This window comes from Musca autumnalis, unplaced genomic scaffold (assembly GCF_047663935.1).
Source record: "Musca autumnalis isolate F117 unplaced genomic scaffold, ASM4766393v1 scaffold_1, whole genome shotgun sequence".
Classification (NCBI taxonomy): domain Eukaryota; kingdom Metazoa; phylum Arthropoda; class Insecta; order Diptera; family Muscidae; genus Musca; species Musca autumnalis.
Genome location: NW_027411644.1, coordinates 247,074,767 through 247,093,608, shown reverse-complemented (window position 1 = coordinate 247,093,608; position 18,842 = coordinate 247,074,767). Strand labels below are relative to the sequence as shown.

Here is an 18,842-nt window from a genome sequence, read left to right as displayed (position 1 = left end):
CTTTACATACATGCAATAACACAATTCGATTACCAACAAAAACAACAACGCTATTATATTGTAAACTTTTTCTTTCGCTAGAAATGTTAACAATGACTAGAGTCGAAAGCATACATGCTACAACGCTAGCATGTGCAACATGTGTATGCAACAAAGACATGTATAAAAATCAAAACATTAACAACAATGATTGTGGTCAGAAGAAAACCATCAGCCAACAAACAAACAACGTCGTCGTTGTCTATGACGACTACGTCGAAGACTATCGACCGACTGACATCGACAATAATATATTTTACGCTGTCAATAGTCAATTTTCATGTAACACTACGATGATCATTAATAAAGAACATAAATTGCATTTAAAAGTCAACGCCAGCAACAAAGCCAACAATCAAAAATGAAACTTCAACAACAGCAACGACAACGACAACAACAACAGAAACCTTCAAATAGTCGAAGGCATATGCCTGCCACACCAACATGACACCAGTTTTGAATAGCAGACAAAAGTTCATATTACTGATATTTTCAATTTGGCATAGTATCCGGGTACAAATTTCTGAAGCAGTACATTATCCGGATAATATTTTCGAAGGAAATAATTATTTGGACAACATTTTGTATAAGGAAAAAAATTTTCGGACAATATTTTCTATAAGTAAAATATTATCAAAATAATATTTTCTATGTGGAACCATTATGCGGGTAATATTTTGTATAGGAAAATATTATATGAATAATATTTTCAGCATAAAATCGTTTTATAGGAAACCACAATTTGAATTGGATTTCCTATAAGGAAAATAGCAATCCGTAGAACATTTCCCAAAAAACAAACAATATCAGTCTAACATTTTCTTATAAGGAACCTTTAATCGAATAAAATTTTCTTTAAGAAATAAGTTTTCAAAACCACATTGCAACAGCCTTCAAAGCATCTGAAAACATTATCCTAAACAACAATATTGGCCGTGCACCAGGCTAAAACACAGACAACAACTGAATACAAAGCATATGTAAGTATGCAATTCATTGCATTGTTGGTGCTGTTGCTAACATTGTTGTTGTTGTTGCTATGGTATTGTTGCATTTTTGCTATACTTGCCATACTCAATCAATTCACCATATGTACGTACGTACATACTATATGTATATATGTAAGAATGTATGTACCTTACATACAACATACTACGTAGGTTGACGATCTTGATTGCTCTTATTGACTGTTGTTTTGTGGTTGTTAAAATGTTGTTCAGATGACTTAAATAAAATAAGAAATACAAGAAAGTTAAAGAGAGCGAAAAGAGCTAACATAACAAAATCTTCATGTTGTAAAAATCGATAGTTTTTTTCAATATTGTTACATTGGGGCTGTATGTATGATGATGATAATGCTGTTGCTGCTGCTTCTGTCGATATTTCTGTTGTTGTTTCATTGTTGCCTGGTGTTTCCTGCCCACTTGAGAATTGTAGTTTGTCTTATATCTTATTCTGGTGTGTGTGTTTCTTAACAAAAGATGTACACCTTTAGCGAGTTATGTTGATACTCAATCATTCTCAAGCTTACATGGCTCAAATAAGAATATAATATCAACTTTAGCAGAAGATGAAAAACAACAATTGGCCACAAACCACAGATTCTTCCCTAAGGCTATCTTCTTTTTTGTTTTTTTTTTTTTACAAAACATATTGTATCTTATAACCGGATTATCAAAGGATATGTTTAACAAAAACTCAAGGACATCATTTTAAATTGTAGAATCATTCGGTTCTGCTGATATAAAATATAAAAAAACAAAATATAAAATTTTAAATATATAATATAAAATATAAAACATAATATAAAATACAAAATCGAAAATATAAAATAAAAAAATAATATAATATAAAATATATTATAGAAAATATAAAATACAAAATATTAAAGATAAAATATAAAATACAAAATGTACAATATAAAATATACAATATAAAGTACAAAAAATTAAATTTAAAATACAAAATTTAAAAAATATAAAATATAAAATGTGGAATATAAAATATTAAATATAAAATTAAAAATATAAAATGTAAAATATAAAACTTAAAATAAAAATATAAAATACAAAATATAAAATACAAAATATAAAATACAAGTAAAAAAGCCAGTCGACAGAGATATACCCTCAGCCTGCGTAGATTGAAATACTTTTTTCCAAAAAAATTACATGATTAAAGCGCAAACATTTGCGGGGATATCGATAGATAGGGCTTTTTTTAAACAGAGTTTCGACAATATTTAGAGTACCATTTTAGCGAATATTTTCGAACTTTTGTGGGGGAGGTATCGGAGGTCCACTCCTTCCACCTTCGTATTTCATCTTATATTCGAAGAAATATTACGATACCCAAAGTGTGGACGAACGCAGTATTCAGTTCGAGCTCTCCTGTCACCACATATGGTGCCATAGGGGGTTTTTTTACAACTTTCGTGCTTTTTTCTCAAGAAGTATGGACTTGCCCTTGAAAAAACTTTTACTGTCGTAATTGAGGCAGCGAATGCAAGTTGCTTCAATAAAAATCAAAGAGATCCGAAAGCAGGTCTTAAAGTGAATTTATCTAAAAATGTGTGTGGGAGGTATCCGACGGAGTAGACAAATATAGTCCATATTCGAACCTGTCCTATACCTGGTAGATATATTAGGATGTGTACAGTATGGACCAAATCTGTCACTCCCATCAAGTGTTATCGTACGCACAATTTTTCCGAACATTTTTGAACTTTTGTGGGGGAGGTACCTGAAGGAGTGGACCGATATGGCTTATCTTCGGACTTAAACTAAGTTTGCACGAAATATTACGAAGGCCACATTTTGGACCGAAACGGCAGATCCGTTCGAGGGTTATCGCACGCTCCAACCACTACACACGGTGTCATAGGGGTTTTTTTTTGCAACTTTCAGGCTATTTTCTCAGGAAGTATGGACTTGCCCCTGATGAAACTTGTACCGTCGTATGGGGGCAGGCCCTAAACTGAACTTTACCGAAATTTTGTGTGGGAGGCACCCAAAGGAGTGGACCGATTGAGTCCATATTGAAACCACATCTAAGTCTGACAGAAATTTCACGATGTGCAAAGTATGGACCAAATTGGTTACTTCCTTCTAGAGTGATCGTTCGCACAAATTTTCGGAACATTTCCGAGTTTTTGTGGGGGAGGTACCGGAAAGAGTGGACCAATATAACCCATCTTTGAACTTAAAGTAAGTTTGGACAAAATATTGCGAAAGCCAAATTTTGGACCAAATCGGGCTATTTTCTCAGGAAGTATGGTTTTGCCCCTGATGAAACTTGTACCGCCGTATTAGGGCCGTGAATACAAGTTATTACAACAAAAATCAAAACTGAACATTTCCGAAATTTTGTGTGGGAAGTTACCGGAAGGCGCGGGCCGATTGAGTCCATATTGGAACCACATCTATGTTTCGTAGAAATTTCACGATGTACAAAGTATGGACCAAATCGGTTACTTTCTTCAAGAGTTATCGTGCGCACACATTTTCGGAACATTTTCGAACTTTTGTGTGGGCGGTACCGGAAGGAGTGGACCGATATAACCCATCTTCGAACTTAAACTAAGTTTGGACAAATTATTCCGAAAGCCAAATTTGTTCATCCGTTCGAGAGTTATCGGGCGCACCAGCCAGACAGATAGACGGACGGCCATTGCTATATCGACTTCAAATTGTCTGAAACACATTTCGTCCAAACATACTTGGGGTCTAAAACCATTATTTCGATGAAGCACATTTTGCACATACATATATACCCTCGTTAACATAAATGCTGGGGGTATAAAAAACCTTAAACTTTACATGTTCAAAATTTTGTGTGGGAGATACCCTAAGGAGTGGTACGATGTACGAGTACGTTCCATATTTGGACGTAATCCAAGTATGTACGCGAGTGTTATGTTAGGCACAACCAAGTTCATTTAGTGCCAGCAGATTTTTTGGAGCTCCAGGGCCATTATCTCAAAAAGTATGGACTTGTCCCCGAAAAAGAATACACCGTCAAGGAAAAGAATACAAAGTCAAAATTTCGATTTTTAACAAAAAATGTGCCGTTTATTGACCATTAATCGGTCAACAAAATTTTAAGGAAGATTCTCTTATTTGAAGACAAAATTTTGATGTATTCAATAAACTCACAAAAATATATGAAGACTGAACACCAAATTTCTGGAATTTTGGGTGGATAATGTGGCTAAAACCTTAAAAACACGAAAGTTAGGCGGTACCGTTCCACGGGACCGTGGACCGACCTTCCCAATTGTTTGCTCTCGACATTGTAAGTGAACTATAAGTATTTACACCAAAATTCATCTGCCAACGCCAACTCCTATCATATTTGGCAACCGTTTATTTGAACTCGCGACATAGTGCAGCGTTTTTTTGAGGTTATGCACCATTATCTCGGGAATTATGGACTTGCCCTCGAAAAAAATTACAATAACGTAACGGAGGCCGCACGAACATCCTGTTACAAAAAATTTTATATCTATTCGTGAGGTGTCACTAAAGGGAGGTACATGAAGGAGTGGACCGATATAATCCATATTCGAACCTGATGTACGCCTAGAGGTAGTATTACCATATGCAAAGTTTGGTTCAATTCGGTTACTCCCTTCGAGAATTATCGTGCGCACAAGTTTTGCGAAAATGTTTAAACATTTGTGGGGGAGGTACCAGAAGGAGTGGACCTATATGGCCCATCTTCGAACTTAAATCAAATCGATTGATCAGTTCGAGAATTATCGTGCGCACCAGCCAGCCAGACAGACAGACGGACGGACATTGCAAGATGTACTCAAAATTGTCTGAAACGGATATCGTACAAACATACTTGGGTTCTAAAACCATTATTTCGATGAGGCACATTTTTGGTCGTATCAAAGTGTATATGCCCTCTTTAGCCTAAAGGCTGAGGGTATAAAAATATGAAACATAAAATAAAAAAAAATAAAATATAACATTTTCAAAACATTCTAATTTGCCCGCACGTAACATTTTGATTATTAGGATTAGCATTTGCGAAAACATACCATATGGAACTAAATTGCAGAAAAACAACAGCAAAACTTCAATTCCAATGCTAATAAACGTTACTGGTTTTTGCATATGTTTTTTGCCAATAAGCCAGCCTACGCGCTTTTAGTTGCTAGTTTTACTCTCTCCCTGCTATGTGTGTTCCAAGTAAGGCCAGTGATTCAGTTTGCTTATGCAAAAAAATCTCGTAATCAAAATGTCTTGGGTTTCACCATGAAAATCAAATTCTACAATTGACGTTTGTTTAGTTGGTTGGCGGGCTAGATATCTGGCTGGCGAGGCACCATTGTAACATTATTTAACGATGAAGAAATTCAGGAAAGAAAAACATTCCCTGGTGTCTCTTGCCCACCACATGGCCGATGAAGTGTTTTTGCATTATCCTGTTTGATTGCATTTGCATTAATATTGATAATATTCGTTGTAATGAACGTTTCTTCTGTCTACTTGACACAAGGCGGAAGTTTTTCTCTTGATTTTTAGTTTTATGTGCCGTCTTTCATAATTTCCTTGGTTAAGTTTTATACACACACGCTCATAATTTCTGTTAATCCCACATGACAAATGATGGTAATTAATTTTTTGGACTTTCTGGAGAAAATGAGTTATGACAAGATGTTGAATGTTGTTGTGAAAAATTGATATTACGTATTTATCATGAATCAAAGTTATTACATTAGATAGTTGCCATAGAGGTGGGATAATAGGCTCTTAGAGAGTTGCACACACACAAAATAGGTTTTAAATAAAGGCATAAAGTTCATATTATCTCCATTCCCCATATCATCATATTCCCATTTATGTGCATTGTATTCATATTTGTTTTCAATTTGTTATTCTCAAATTTTATTCATACATACATACATATGTATACCAAAGTAGGTTGCTGCACGTAAAGGTGTCAAGAAGATGTATTGTCTCTTGAGATTGAGTGACCGGCCGATATACTAAACAATCGTATTGTATTTCATTTGAAGTATTTCCGTATAATTTGATATTGTTGTCATCATTGTTTTACCTCTGAGCATTAAAACAAAAACCGTGTGCACTGTATATTGTGAATACAACAAAGCTCTTCTTTTTTCAACTTGACCTTATTTCTGAGAAAACTTTCATGATGTATGGAAAGAAAGACAACTTTCTTTTATATATTGCCATGAAATCCCAAACCAGTTGTGTACACACAATTCAATTCAGTCATCCATTCATCCATCCATATTTGTTTACTTGTAAAATTGCTTGTCCAGTGACCACCAGTCAAACACAAGTGGAGCTTTAAGTGTTGATTTCATATTGTGCATACAGGGTGTACCAAATTTCCTCCCGCAAAAATTACAAATAAGGCACGGTGCACTTCAACTAACTTTAAATGAAAGGTGCTTACACCTGAGAAGTTCTTGGGGACTCTGAAACTACAATGTTCATAGATGAAGAAAATCAAAAAACAAAAAATCTCCGTAGGTATTTTTAAATACATCGCGGTCAAAGTTAACATTTCTAGGGTTTTTTAGGTTTTCAAGAAATTGCTTGGAAACCGTAAGTCCTCTCTTAACGGGCATAAAAAAATATTTTAGCAGCGAAAATTCTCTACAAGATTGACCTGTATGGCTTTGTGCTAAGTTTTACCATTTTTGTGATATAGATGTTCGAATTGGGACAATGCACTGACTGTATCGCCTCTTTATAAAATAAGGTAATAAAGGGTGTGCCTTACTTAATTTTAAATAAAAGCCGCTTACACCCGGGAAGTTTTTACAGATTCTGAAACAGCAATGAAAAAAATCCAAAAACAAGAAGAAATAGCTGGAGGGATTTTTAAATAAATTCCGGTCAAAATTCACATTTTAAGGTTTATTTAGGGTTTTCAGGATTTTGCTTGGAAGCGGCAAGTCTTATCGGGAATCCTAAAAAAACCTGAAATAAACCTAAAAATGTGAACTTTGACCGCGAATTATTTAAACATCTCTCCGGCGATTTTTTTTGTTTTTTATTTTTTCATCTATGAACATTGTAGTTTCAGAATCCGCAAAGTAGTTTCAGAATCACCTTAAAAAAAATCGAAAAAAATGTATTAACTTATTTTGAAGTAGAGGTAGAATAGAGTGTGCCAAAGAAAATTTTAAGTCGATAGGAGCAAAATTTGCTGAGATATGACCGTTCAAAGTGAAGAATCCGTTGTATTCTGTGGGTAGATGGGCAACTTAAAATGCGTTTTTCTCAAAATCTCATGTTTAAAGTCGGTGCCAACGATAGCTCGAAACGAATGGAGCTATCTTTATATAATTTGGTGAGCTTATTAACTACGTAAAAATCTTATCTTTAAGCGAAACCGATTTTTGTTAAAAAATTTTTGCCTAATTTTTGGACAGAAATCGGTCAACTTTTTTAGTTAAAGTCGAAATTTTGAACTTGACAGTTCACAATTTTTTTTAATTCAGTTCCGCTTAAAGACAAGATTATTAGGTTCTTAAAACGTCTTCAAAATTATACGAAGATCGGCATATTCGTTGTCGATCGCGAAACATTCAGGGCGTGAAATGGACCCACATTTTTTATCCGGCTCTGTAGGTAGCAATGGTGGTCTGATCGGCGGGAAATGTCTTCCTGGGAAATTCGAAATTCCCTATGGGTGTTTTTATTGCTGTCGTCTTTACATCTTCTTCGGCCACCGGTATATGGTGGTAAGCTTTCACTAAATCAATCTTGCTAAAACCATCTTACCATCAATATGTGAAACTGCGTATCGGTCGGGAATTGTGCGAGCATTCAAACCTCGGTAGTCCCCACACGGTCGCCACTCTCCATTGGGTTTCTTCACCATATGTAGCGGACTAGCCCAACTGCCAATTTATGGGCGACATATTCCAAGACGAATTATTTCCTCGAATTCTTGTGGCATAGATTTTTTTTCGCAACATGCAATTTTTCAGGTGGAAGACGTCTAGGTTTGCAGAAAACGGTCCACCCTTTGGTTGTATCAATGTGATGCTGAACTGCATGCTTTGCCTTTGATTTGAAATTGATCTTTGTTAAATCGTCGAATTGTCGAAGTAATGAGGAATACTCAGATGTGCTTGATATGCATTTAATTGAGGAATCCTCCACACTTGCTATTGATCCACTACATCTCCGATTGGTATGGGAATCTATAAGACTATTATTTTTAATATCAATAAGTAGTCCATATTTACCCAAAAAATCTGATCCAATAATAGGTTTCTGTACATCAGCAATCACGAAATTCCATTTAAACAATCTATTCAGCCCAAGTCTATGGAAAGGGTTTTTGTGCCATACGTCCTGATCGGTGTCTGGTTAGCGGCATACAAAATCAATTGACTGGGAGGTTGACTGCGCATGGATTTTGAGACAGGATACACCGTTAAATCATCTCCTGTATCTACTAAATACCTGATTTTCGATTTAGTGTCTTGAACAAAGAGGCGACATACTTCTGGGGTACACTCGTCCGTCACCAAAGACGGTGCACCATTCAGTTTTCCGATGTTGGTGTTATATAATTGCATGGTGCAACACACTTCCTGGCTTTCTCGCCAAATTTGAAATGATACCAGCACTTCGGTTTTGATTTGCTTTCGGAATTCGGACGTCGATGTTTTGAGGATGACTTACCACGGCTTCTTGACATCCGGAATGAACCCATCTGCTTGCAAAGGGCTTTTAATTTCTTCTCTATTTCTTTTAAGCGAGTGTTTGATGGAGGATGGATATGTACATCTGATTCGCTACTATCCGCAATCCTGTCGGCCATCGCTGCCAATTTTTCCAGGCTGTCTTCACTAACGGATAAAATTGCTTTCATCTGTGCCGAAAGTCGTTGGAAACCTTACCCTGAGATAATGACCGCATTTCGGATAACAGTTCTGAAGGTTTTTTGTCTCCGAACTCAATGTTCGTCAAAAGCTTCTTGAGACGGTTCTTCTCTGAATCCGAAAAACTGCTAATAAGGTTGCCTTTAACGTGTCATAGATATTTTCAGCTGGAGGATTGATGATTATATCTGCAACTTTCTCCAAAATATTGCTTTCAATCGACGCAACAATGTTGTGGAATTTTGTAGAATCTTGCGTAATGCCGGCCATGATAAATTGTGATTCTATTTGCTTGAACCAAAGCCGCGGATCGGAACGCCAAAATGGAACTTCCATTGTTGATGATGTATTTGTTGAGTTTGATGGGCTTGTTGATTCATTTGTAGCGTCCGTTTTTATTAGAAGTTCTTTATTTGAGTTCTTTTGTCGGGGCTCACTACTTTGTTGGGTAAAAATGAACAAATCCACAACAATTTAATTTTATTAAAAATTTAATGTTTATTTTTCAAAAGACAAATTAGAACTAGAAAAAAAAAAATGAAAATTATTTTGATTGTCACAAAATACATAAATTATGAAAATCAATGCTAAGTTGATAATAGAAAATTACAAAGCCAAAGGCAACTTGACGAAATAAAAATAATATTTGTAAAGTAAACAATAATTGAGTATTTTCAAGCTGCCACGCTGATGTACGTGGTCAGATAACATAGTTACAGCCTAGTTTATACCGGGATCCCACAGTTTTAGTTGTGTGTAGTGTTACCAGAATCACGCTAGAGGTCGCAGTTATATTTTAATACTGACATATTTTTGCACGAAGTAAGAGGTATGCTCAAGGAAAATTCCAATAATTTTGAATAATTATCGGATAGCATTTAGCGGATGAAATTGACCATTATGAGAAAAATATTCAAATTTAATTTTTGGTACAGTTTGTAAATTCTGAGGCCATATTGCGACAAATTACGAACACGAAGCGTGCAAAACAGAGCCTAGCGGAAGTAGTGTAGGGTATCACATGACCGGCCTGTCAGGAATATACCTCACTCTTACTTGTTAAACTCATCCCTCAGTTTTGGGTCACCCTGTATATCGATGATCATATTTGCCACTGGCCATATTCAGAGTTAACCGCTGGCTCTCCATCATAACACCATTGAGATGTAGATCCATTTTATCGGCCAGCATATATCTATTGTATTCAGAAAGATGAAAAAAAAAACAGAGATGCTTCTTTATTCGTTGTGAACTCCAAACGCATAACATGCGTTACGCTATTTCCTCTTTGTGTTACTTATTTGTTTTCTCCATAGCATCAATAGGCTTACGGTTTTAGGCTTTACATTTTTTGTATATATTTTTAGCGGTGAATTTCAATTCATGTCTTTTTAAAGAAGAAGAATAATAAGAAAAAAATGGGATAAACAATCAAGGAACACCTCACTTTATATGGTTTGAACAAATAGCATTTTTTATTTCAATCGTTTATGAACAATCAAAAGCTAGAAGCGAAAAAAAAAGAAGCAACACGTTTTTTAAAACAATTGTGATTTGTATTTTCTGGGAGACACTCGCTTTGGTGCCGAAAAAAAAAGCAAAGCAGCAAACTGTTGTTTGTATCCCTTCCCTTGTAAAGCTCTTGTGGCATAGATTTTGACAAGTGCTTCGTGTTTTGTAGATATATACAAGCTATGTAATCTTGTTGCCTTGCTCTTTGACTTCCAATTCCAATAAATCTTTCAAAAAATTAACATGATTTTTTCGTTGTTCTCTTTTTTAAAGGTCATGCAATGATTTTAACACCTAAGGTGGTTCTATTGTAATGTCATTGAATTGTTTTTGCGTTGTTGTTATTCCTATGAATTTTCCAAACAAACCCAGCATCCCATCATTTGTTGTTGTTCACAACACTGGTGGTTTCAAAATTAAAATAAATAAACACCTGCAGTAGTTGTTTGTTATCAAAATAAATATTGAAATATATAACCATTGAGACAAGTGCCACAAGATTCCACAGATGTATATGTATATGTATATGTATGTCATAATGTTTGACTGTTACATGTGAGCTAGGAAAATATTGATTAACAAATGCTTTTCAAATGTATGTGATTAGTCATAGCTTTCAAAACAAACACTAAACCACTCAATCTTATGAGCTGCTTGGAAAACTGATAAGCATTTAAGCCATGAATAAGCTGGGCGATTATTTGATGAATATTGAGAATTAATAACATTTAGTCCAACATTCAGTTGGCAATAGGGACCAAAAATGGTAACTATAATAATGTAAGATGTGAACAGAACAAAGTCTATGAAACCCAATAGTAATCAGGTACCTATCCATTACCATTCCCCTATATTTGCTGCTTTACTTCTCCAATTTGAAATACCGTGTTTTCGACCTCGTCTTCCACTTGTTTAATCCATCAAAACTTTGGCTTTCCCGTTCTGCGACATACGTCCCGTATTTATACATCTTTTATACGGACATCGCTTACTTACGACATTGCCTAGCCAACGGATGTCGTTGTATACCCGAAACAGATCGTGGTCCACAAGACGTCGATATTCGCTGTCAAAGCATATTGACCCATAGATCTTTCGAAGAAGTTTTCTACAAAACATACCATAAGGCAGTGCTTATCTACTCCGCAAGCCATGGGCGTAGCTAGGAATTCTTTTTTGTCGTTACTGGTCATTTTTTACATACAAACAAGTAGGATCTAGAGGGGGCCAGCTGCCCCTAGCTATTCCTGGGTACGCCCACGGCGTAAGCACCCATGCTTCGGAAACATACATTTGCACGGGTAGTATCCGTGTTTTGTAAAGTGTTATTTTTGTTTGACAAGATGTGTCTCTGTTTTAAAACTGCTTACTTATGCCAAAGTAGCATCTGATGAGCAATACAATCCTTCTTCTTATTTCATTGATGTTGTTTGTTGTGTTTATGGCGGTGCCAAGGTAGACAAAGTCTGTAACTACCTCAAAATTATATGAACTTCACATTGCGCGTCGATACCATCAATTTGGCCTTGTCGCCGTTTACCGCAAGCCCACAGTAGCAGATTTCTCTTCGTTCTTTTTAAAAGTATCATTTACTGATCGACCAATGACGGCTATATCGTCAGCAGTGGTTATTGTTGTATCGTGTGCCATTTCTTTTCAAGAAAAATGTGTAAGAGATTGCACGTCTCCTGGTCTGAAACCTGTTTTGGTACTGAACTGTTGGGAGAGTTTCTTTCCCATTTTAACTGAGAACCGGATCGTCTTACAAAACCGAATGAGCTTTGCTTACTTACTTACTTAGCTGGCCCATTTCAGAACATTTGTTCCATAGACCGAACTAAGGAAAGATCTCCAATTCCCTCTGTTTTTCGCTGCGCTTTCTGGAATGCCGCGCCTTTCATTTCTTCATACACTTGTATGCTCCATCGAAGCTTAGACCTGCCGATTCTGCGTGCACCGCCATGTGGCATGTATTCATACGCCTTTTTAGCGGGTTCATCATCGCTCATTCTTATGATATGGCCTAACCAACGCAATCGTTGCAACTCAATACGTTTAACTATATTCATGTCTATGTATAGCTGATATAGCTCGTGGTTCATACGACGTCGATATTCACCGTCAACGCAAATCGGCCCGTAGATCTTTCGAAAAATTTTCCTCTTAAACACACCAAGCACTGCCTAATCAGCTTGCGCAAGTACCCATGCTTCGGAGCCATACATTAGCACAGGTAGTAACAGCGTTTTGTATAGTGTTATTTTTGTTTGACGAGATGTGGCTTTGTTTTTAAATTGCTTATATAAACCAAAGTAGCATCTGTTTGCCAATACAATTCTTCTTTTTATTTCACAACTGATGGTAGACGAAGTCTTTTACTACCTCAAAATTATAGGTACCAACTTCCACAGTTGGTCCGAGCTCTATGGACGCTTTGCGCGTCGACACCATCAATTTGGTATTTTCGCCGTTTACCGCCAGACACACTTTCGCAGATTTTGCTTCGACCTTCCTAAAGGTATCAGTTACTCCCTTTACTGATCGTCCTATGATGTCTATGTCATCAGCATAAGCAAGTAACATGTGGCTATTGGTGTAAATTGTGCCATTTCTTTTGACATTTGCATCTCGTATTACCTTTTCCAGCAGGATGTTAAAGAGACCACACGAAAAGCTGTCTCCTTCTCTGAAACCTCTTTTGGTACCAAACTCTTCGGAGAGGTTCTTTCCTATTTTAACTGAGGACCTTGTGTCAATTAAAGTCATTTTACGAAGCCGTATGGATGAGCTTTGCGAGGATACCAAATTCAGACATGGCTTGGAATACCTTTGCACGCAGCGGGCTGTTGAAGGCTTCTTTATAATCGACAAAAAGGTGGTATGTGTCGATCTGATTCTCTTGGGTCTTCTCCAGGATTTGCCGCAGGGTAAATGTTTGGTCAATGGTGGACTTGCCAGGTCTAAAGCCACATTGGTATGGTCCAATTATTTAGTTGACCATTGGCTTTAGTCGTTCGCACAATATCCCTGACACTATCTTATAGGCAATAGGGAGAAGACTTATGCCCCTATAGTTGGAGCATACAGTCTTATCTCCTTTCTTGTGGACGGGACATAGGATGCTCAGGTTCCAATCGTCGGGTACGCGTTCTTCCTGCCAGATGGTGCTAACTAGCTGATGCATACACCTTAAAACAACAGCTCGGCTGGTAAGCCATCGGCTCCTGCTGCTTTATTATTCTTCAGCCGGTTGATTGCTTTTTTAACCTCATCTTGGCCGGGTGGTATACATTCTATACCATCTTCTGCGATTGGACCTGTGGTATCATCGTCTTCGCTACTATTGGATACCAGCAGATTGGAGAAATGTTCCTTCCATATCCTGAGTACACTATCTGTATCAGTTACCAAATTACCTTGCTGGTCTCTAGAGGAGGATGTGCCTGTACCAAAGCCATCTGTTTGATGTTTCACTCTTTGGTAGAATTTTCGGACTTCTTTCTGGCTCCTATACATCTTTCTCTCTTTTTCTTGTGGAAAAGACGTTTCTCTTCTCTCCTGTTCTCCCGATATCTCTCTAGTGCGCTACGCGTTGCTACTGATTGTAAGGTAGCTCTATATGCCGCATTTTTTTCTTCGGTAGCAGCACGACACTCCGGGTCATACCATAAATTCCTTTGCGGAGGTCTCTGGTATCCAAGTATGGATTTTGCGGCTGTTTGCATGGAGTGGCCAATATTTTGCCATTATGTTATGTTATCGGGACGAGGAGTGCTCTCATTAAGCAATTCGGCTAGTTGAGTGGAATATGCTGTGGCTATCTGTTGTGTTTGCAGCCTATCGATGTCCAACTTCCGCGTTGTGTCTGTTCGTGATTTATTTGCAACGTTAAGGCGGGTACGTACCTTTGCTGCAACAAGGCAGTGGTCTGAATCAATGTTTGCGCCTCGGAACGATCGTACATCCAACACGCTCAATGAATGTCTTCCATCTATCACAACATGATCATTGATCAATTTGATTACTTGTTCTTTGATCGGGAGACAGTCAGGTTCCCTTATGAATTTCGCGACGATTAAATCTGGTACTGCCATGTTTTTTGTAGCTGCAAAGTCTATCAGCCTCATACCATTGTCAGATGTTTCACTGTGGAGACTGGAATTCCCGACTGTTGGGTCAAAGATATTTTCCTTTCCAATTTTGGCATTAAAATCGCCTAGAATAATTTTAATGTCATGGGCAGGGCAACGGTCATATGTTTCTTCTAAGCGCTCGTAAAATATATCTTTGGTCTGTTCGTCCTTGTCTTCAGTGGGAGCATGAGCGCAAATAAAGCTGATGTTGAAAAACTTTGCTTTTAATCGAATTGCAGCGAGTCTTTCATTCACAGGGGTGAAGCTGGGGACCAGATGTTTTAACCTCCGACCCATTACAAATCCGCAACCAAACTCATGCTTTATGTCATGACAGTTATAATTAGACATCGGATTTTGCATATTTGCATATTTTTTAATATTAAAGATACGAAGATTCTGATTGGACCAAAATTCGTTTCAAAGAAATCTAAATTCAATGGCAGGGTCATATTTCGTATTTATTTTGCATATATGCAAAAAATATGCAAAATATGCAAAAAATATGCAAAATATGCAAAAAATATGCAAAATATGCAAAAAATATGCAGAATATGCAAAAAATATGCAAAATATGCAAACAGATTTTGGCCGAAAATCGTCATAAAAGTCGTAAAATTGTCATTTAAAGTTGGAAAAGCCATCAAAAAATACATAACAGTGTTCTAAACTAAGACTGTTGACCGTATAACAGCGTTTTTTTCAGCAGATTATTATGTTATTGAGACCATTTACGACAGTGTGGTGTAGGGTATAAAATTATGGTATCGTAATACCATTTTTGATTATTAAACTATGTAAAAATATAAAATTTGATAAAATATCAAACGTGTTATGTAAAATTCAATATTTTCTTGTTTGTTGCATCTTAATTTAATTTGTAGCTTTGGGCTGATTTTAACTCAAAGGACCAAATCGATCTCGGATTTTTTAGCCAGGGAGCCGCCTAAACCTTTTATTATTATTAGATTTTAAGATTGCCAAAGTTTTAGCACAATTCGAATATGTTAACACGTGGTACTGGGGCCTCGAAGTTATGAAAATCTATTTTTTTGCTATTAGGCGACTTCGACGGCCTATATATGTGGAACGGTTAAAGCTACTTGCCCGTATTACGCATTTAATTAAAATCTATTCTGTTCTTAACATTTCTTGCTGAACAACAATGTACGTAAGTGTTACTGAATTCGAATTTTTAAACCCAATGTCCCGAAAAAGGACTTAGGGCAAAAATGGAGTCTATTAAAAAAAATCTTTTTTCTTCGTATGAAAACGAATATATTTTACTTTATTTGAAAATGTTGTCTATTAGGGCGAAGATCTATTTTAATATTAATTTTAATTCATTTCTCGTTGGAGTCGAGCTTAATGACCGATGATGTTTGCAAGTGAAAAAGGAAAGCCGAAGATTCGAACCCTCACAACCACCATTATGTGACATGGTTCGCCTTTTGTAGAGACTCAACAGACATATCGGCCGTTGAAATTATAAAATGTTGCTTACACGGGATATATCTGTGAACATGAAGGGACTGACATAATGTGGTTTTGGAGCCATCTGGGTACAGATGACAATTTGGTGATGAACTCGACTCCTTGCTATGTCGCTCACAATTTTCAAGTTATTTACCATCCTTTACCCCTCCTGGTAATTGATGTTCTGTGGTCAAGTTGCAGAATCTTTTTCAAGAAATTCGGAGTTAAAGTTTAATCTCTTGAACAACAATTAAGTCTCACTTGTAATTATGCCTGGTAAACCTTTTTCTAGGAATTTCGGCAGTTGATTTTTGTAAGTTTGGATCGATTATTTCTGGAGAAATTTCTATCTTTGCTTTGTTAAGATTTGTGTCGTCTTTTGGATCTTTACGGTGTTTTGCACTATCAGTTCAAACAATGCCAGACCAATAAGTTCAGGACTAAGGTACCACATATGATTTATCATTTTGCTATTTCCTTTATCTGATATTTGTTTGTGAATGCCTTTCGTATTAAGTAAATCTTCAATGCGGTTTAGGTCTTGTTTTGGACCTAAAAATATTTCTGAATATCCTTTTCACTATTTTTTGTATTAAACTCAATCTATTGTCTCTATTTCTTTTTAACCTATTGATAATGTTTACCCAATATATCCTATATTATATCTATATAAACATTATCTTGTTCATTATACGTTTTGTAAAATCAATAACCCAAACTCTCAACCAAATAAATAAATAAAATAGAAAAAATCATTCTGGGGGCGTCCAGTCTCGAACGATTTAAACGCAAGGTGCTTCTATGGCCACTTGTTCTTGGGAAGTGGGCTGGGCAGTAGTTTTAAAACACTCTCGCCTACTTCGATCTTGGATTTGTCAATCGCAGACTACTCTTATAGAAATCGCTTGAATATGTTTGGTTGATGTCCGGATGTGCTTCCAAACTTGCAGTCAAAAATTCCTCTTAACAATTTTCTAACAAGTTTGTACGGTGGTACAGAAGCTCTCTAATATCTGCTCGAGCTCGCGGACCCCGTGACTCCCAGGAGCTACTGTCAGTTTCAGGAACGCATAGGAGTTGTTCTTTACCCCCATGTGATACCAGAACATCAGCCCGTTTTTTTCTTCTCTGTTTTGAGAATACCAGATATTCTCAAAACAGAGAAGAAAAAAACGGGCTGCTAGTTTCCCATGCCAGTGCACACAAATAGCCTCGTTCCTTGAAGCTGTTGAGTTTATTTGTCACGGTTTATTCTCCGCTGTTCACGGATAAAGCCTCTAGAGATCTTATATTTGTAGGGATCCTCTCCGATAGCTTCTACTGTAGCTATAATGATTCCAGCACCAATGACAATTGCATAGTTACGATTTTCTTGAAGCCACGCTTGATTGTTTTCGGGACAGATGGTTCTTCAGATTCTACGATACGTTTAGCATAAAAACAAGAGCTAGACCTCATTGAAAATCTATTAAAATACGAAAACATAGACAAACAAGTATCAGAAAAAGGAAAAAGCAAAATAATAAATCACCTGTGGATCTTAGTCCTGAACTTGTTGGCTTGGCATTGTTTGATCCAACGGTGCAAAACGCCGTAAAGAGCCAAAAGGCAACAAAAATCTTAACAAAGCAAAGATTCAAATTTCTTTAGAAATATTCGATCCAAACTTCCAAAAGAGCAACTGCCGAAAATCCTAGAAAAAGATCTGGCATAATTCTTGTTGTTCAAGAGATTAAACATTAACTCCGAATTTCCAGGAGACGCAAAGTATGGTAAACAACTTGAAAGTTGCGAACTACATAGCAGAGCGTTCTTCAAGTAGTCAGCTGTACCCAGATAGCTCCAAAACCACATGATGTCTGACTCTTGAATAAATTTAATTTAGAACAAAATGTCAGAGACATTTGTTTTCATTCCAAAAATTGATAAAAATGAAGAAAAGGTTTTTTAATTCGCACAAAGGCGTACCTAGTCAAGTTTTTCGGGACATTGCCATTATTATCTCGAATTCTGTAATATTTACGTAGTTTGTTGTTCAACAAGAAATGTTAAGAACAGAATGGTCTTTAATTTAATGCTTAATATGGAAAAAAAGCTTTAACCATTCCAGAGAAATGGGTCGCCGAAATCGCTAAATAGCCAAAAAAATCGAGATTTTCATAACATCAGGGCCCGAGTGGCACATGTTAACATATTTCAATTGTGCTCAAACTTTGATTATCTTAAAATCTGACCCAACTAAAAACATTATGCGGTTGCCGCCTTAAAAAATCCGACATCGATTTGTTCCCTTTGAACAATAACCAGCACAACGCTACAAATTATTACAAAGAAAGTATTGAATTTTACATAGAGCGTTTGATATTCTATAAAATTTTATATTTTTGCATAGTTTAATAATAAAAAAATTGTATTACAATACCATACTTTTATATCCTACACCACATTGTCGTAAATGGTCTCAATAACATAATAATCTGCTAAAAAAACGATGTTATACGGTCAACAGTCTTAGTTTAGAACACTGTTATGTATTTTTTGATGGTTTTTTCAACTTTAATTGACAATTTTTCGACTTTTATGACGATTTTCGGCCAAAAACTGTTTGCATATTTTGCATATTTTTTGCATATTCTGCATATTTTTGCATATTTTGCATATTTTGCATATTTTTTGCATATTTTGCATATTTTTTGCATATTTTGCATATTTTTTGCATATTTTGCATATTTTTTGGCATATTTTTTGCATATTTTTTGCATATATTTTGCATATTTTTTGCATATTTTTTGCATGTT

At 36.2% G+C, this 18,842-nt stretch overlaps 1 protein-coding gene across 3 annotated transcripts in view; it reads left to right on the top strand.

Moving 5' to 3' along the window:
* Positions 1 to 18,842, top strand: part of Cad99C (cadherin 99C) — a 463,896-nt gene that overhangs the window by 74,370 nt on the left and 370,684 nt on the right. The window lies entirely within an intron of this gene.